At 36.7% G+C, this 4,239-nt stretch overlaps 1 long non-coding RNA gene across 2 annotated transcripts in view; it reads right to left on the bottom strand.

Annotated features, from left to right (window-relative positions):
- LOC109844233 overlaps positions 1–1,888 on the bottom strand; it is a 2,207-nt gene extending 319 nt beyond the window's left edge. The window contains exons 1-3 of one of the 2 annotated variants that reach the window (XR_002247914.1): positions 952–1,888; positions 760–879; positions 1–418 (exon numbers count right to left, since the gene is read on the bottom strand). The exon at positions 1–418 is cut by the window's left edge and continues 319 nt beyond it. This is a non-coding gene — a long non-coding RNA (uncharacterized LOC109844233). The remainder of the gene's footprint in view (positions 419–759; positions 880–951) is intronic. The other variant, XR_002247913.1, reaches the window with a different exon arrangement.

Below are 4,239 nucleotides of genomic sequence, written 5' to 3'. Positions count from 1 at the left end.
AAGGCCTCCGCGTAGTCGCCGTTGCCGCCTCCTCATCGCTGCTCCGGTCGCTTCCGCCACCTCCGACTCCTCCTCAAATTTCAAACAAGGTATATTGATCTCCAATTTTTCTTGAGATTGAGATTTCATAAACTTCTTGTATGAAACCAACACGATTTTTGAATCTGCAACAAGCCTCTGTCTTGCCCAATTTTTCTTTGTTACCGATATGAATCCATTCACTTAGAGGTTGAGCATAGAACTTCAGTATATCTCTAGCCCTACTGATGTCATCCTTTGGGTTTGCTCTATATCTAAGCAGCTTTGATCTGTCGTCTGATGCAAATTTTTCTTTCTCCTCTGCTGATAAATCAAAGAAAATTGAAGCTGCTTCCAGAGCATCATTCATGATTGTTGTGTTGATACCATGTTCTATAACCTGCAAACATATAGGAAGTATTATCCTTTATTTTTACATAACAGAATTAGTTTGTTGCTTGGTAACTTATAATAATATAGAGCAAAAATGTTGAGATAAAGCTTTATATTTGTTGGAGTGGTTCATTACTCCATGTTGGATTAAAGGTGTAGTGTTCCTAAAACCATGTAAGGTCTTGGAGGAAGGAAAAAAGACATCCTTGGCTCTCTTGTTTCTATATGTATGAAAGCTTGTCTACCACCAAAATATTCTGTGCAGACTGTGCTCCAGAAGAATCAATATTTGAAGAGGTGGAGAGTTGACTTTTTTATTTCATTTGTTATGTAGAATGTAATATTTACCTTCACCGGTATTCCACAGACCAGCTAGAGCTCTGAAGAGTGATGTTTTACCACTCCCACTAGGGCCCATCACCTGGTTACCAAGAACTAGGGCCCATCACCTGGTTACCAAGAAAAATCCTACTGAAGTGCTGCTTTCTGAATCCAGAAATTAGCACGAGGCAATTATGTAAATGCAAGAAAATCGCTTACCAGAAGGTGATCACCATTATATATCTCCAACGAAAAGTCTGTAATAAGGATGTTGCTGCTCCTTGGAGTTTGTAATGTCAGTTTCTCAACCTCTAGCAATTTTCCAAACCCACTGTGGTATAGATCCATTTGAACCCATGGAAGCATACATTACATCCTTAAACAATATGTTAATCTTGGAGGAAACATCAGGCTTAGAGATGTAAAGAGAATGTCTATCATCCAAAACATCATCAAATTCACCTAAATAAAGAAAAGTAATCATGTGAATGTCGTTAGAGGGTTCAGAGCATATATACATGCATTCGATCAAATAAAAAAAATTGCTTATGCTCTATTTGTATGGCTTGTGCTTTATTTGATCCAAAACATCATCTAATTATACTCTTATTTCATGTTGTTGTGAATGAAATAGATGTCAAGTGAAAGTCGTGATGTCAACGAAGTGGTGGAGATTTCCCCGTCACAAGGATATGTTTTTTGGTCTGAAAATGTGGAGCTTTATTTCATAGACTTGATGGAGGAAGAAGTAAAAAAGGGAAATAGGCATACAACTACATTTACTAGATCCTCTTAAAAATTCATGGAGCATGAGTTAAAAAAGAAGACGGAGGAGAGAATACACTCATGACCAAATGAAAAATAAGTTCAACCAATTGAGACAAAGATGGAGAAATTTTAGATGTGTGGACTAAGTTGTATGCGGTAATACTCATTGATTAATGCAATTTTTATTAGATACCTTATGTGAGTTTGAATTCTTTTTTTTTACGTAGACGCACAAGTACACAAGATATTTTAGAAGGGAGGGTTGCAAAGGTTATGACAAGTTGTGCATCATTTTTGGTGATACAACTGCTAATGGACTGCTAATGGTGATCATGCTCATCCCTCTACTAAAAGTCCTACCATTAGTGAAGATGATAAGGAAGAAGAAGATGAACTCTACTAAAAGTCCTACCATTAGTGAAGATGATAAGGAAGAAGAAGATGAAGATGAGGAAGATGTTGAGTCATCTCGAGCTAATTACCATTAGTGAAGATGATAAGGAAGAAGAAGATGAAGATGAGGAAGATGTTGAGTCATCTCGAGCTAATGAAAAAGCAAAAGTGACAAACAAACGTGTACCGTTGAACCAACAAACCCAATTAGCAATGGTTGAAGCTTTAACCTCGATGGGAGAAAACTCTAGGAAGAAAATGGAGTGGAGGGAGAAGAAAGCGAGTTCGACTACTGCAAATAGTCATGTTAGTGGAGGGAGAGGAAGAAGCACTGAGAAAGACCAAGGCTTGGTTCACTGCATTAATGCACTAAGTGCTCTTCCCGATGTTGACTCAACTCAGTTTTCCAAGGCCGCGCATATTTTGCATGATGATGCAGCATGGAGAACCATGTTTTAGCCATGCCTAGCGAGAGAAAGAAGGATTGGGTGTTAAATCTACCTTGATGTTGTTTGTGTTTGTTTCGAAGAAATTTGTATTTGTTTATGTTTGTGTTTGTTCCTATTAGGCCAAGGACTTTGTGTGTTTCTATTTGTACTGATTCTAGTAGGTCGATGACTTTTGTGTGTGTTTCAATTATGTTTGTGTTCTAGTAGATTGAAGACTTTTGCGTGTATTTGTGTTAGTTTTTGAACCTATATATTTGTATTTTCATAACGTTGTTGGTATTATACTTGTTTATGTTGTTGACATGTGTTTTATGCCTTATGTAAATTTTATGCAAGACTATGTTTGCAATAGTGTTCAATTATAAATTTATATGTTTTTGGTAGGTATGGACGGCAATACAGATACATATGATTATCAACTATCATCACAATCTGATTCAGACTCTGATTTAGATGAGGAGCAATTTCAAGTGTTATTGACCATTCATGCATTTATGAAGTTTAATAGATCTTTTATGGAGCAGCCTTGACCACAAAGGATTTCAAAATTAAGTGGGCATGATTGGGTGATTGAGGTTCTAGGTGGTCACTCGGGTACTTGTTTTGACCTGTTCCGAATGAAAAAAGAAGCATTTATTAACCTTTGTGAAGAGTTAAAGAGAATTGGAAATTTTAAAACATTCTAGAAACGTGACGATTCAAGAACAAGTAGCAATCTTTTTATTTGTGTTTTCTCATAATGAACGCCAACGTACGACTGCGGATCGTTTTCAGCACTTACTAGAGACCATCTCTACATATTTTAAGAGGGTCCTTTATGCAATTTGCTCTCTAACCAAATATGTGATCAATTGTGTAGGGGCTATAGATGGAACTCATGTTTCAGCTTGTGTGCCGCAAGATAGTCAAGTTCCATATTGTGGAAAAAAAATTGTGCTGACAATGAATATGATGTGTGCTTGTTCTTTTGATATGCGGTTCACATTTGTGAGTGGATGGGAAGGAAGTGCAAATGATTCAAGAATTTTCTTAGAGTGCATTAGCAATCCCGCAAACAAATTCCCTATGCCCCCTGCAAGAAAGTATTATTTGGTTGACTCTGGATATACCAATATGCCGAGTTTTCTTTCACCGTATCGTGTAGAGCGATATCATTTGAATGATTATCGAGGGCAGAATCTTCCACCGCAAGGTACTAGAGAACTATTCAATTCGATATCATTTGAATGATTATCGAGGGCAGAATCTTCCACCGCAAGGTACTAGAGAACTATTCAATTACTTGCATTCGTCATTAAGGAATGTTATAGAACAATCTTCCACCGCAAGGTACTAGAGAACTATTCAATTACTTGCATTCGTCATTAAGGAATGTTATAGAATGATGCTTTGGGGTATTAAAAAAAGATTTCCAATTTTAAGAGATATGCCTTCATATAGTTTGAGAAAACAAAAATATAAAGTGTTAGCATGTTGCGTTATTCACAACGTGATTTGAATGGATGATTCTGGAGATCCATTATTTATCGAGTTCAAAAATGAAGATGTGGAGCTAGAAGAAGTTGACATGACTGCACAAGAACAACAAATCATACCGGTCAATGTCGGCCTAGAGCACCTTCATGAGATGTCAAGGTTTCGAGATCGTTTGGCCCAAAAAATGTGGAACGATAGTGGTGGGTAATACCGGGATGTGTTTTGAAATTAATGTATATTATATTGTAATGTCACTAAAATACATTTTGAGCCTAATGTATATATATTATCAATGTCATTAGAACATGTTGAACAAATATTCATCATTGTTTCATGATGGTGGTGAAGTATTAGGATTTTTTTTTAATTTGAATTATAGGCATTGAAAAAAGCTCCCGAATGGTGATTGGTTGTCACCGCC

The sequence above is a fragment of the Asparagus officinalis genome, chromosome 6, assembly GCF_001876935.1.
Source record: "Asparagus officinalis chromosome 6, Aspof.V1, whole genome shotgun sequence".
NCBI lineage: Eukaryota > Viridiplantae > Streptophyta > Magnoliopsida > Asparagales > Asparagaceae > Asparagus > Asparagus officinalis.
Note: the sequence above shows the minus strand (reverse complement) of the source record. Positions and strands in the feature narration are given on the sequence as shown.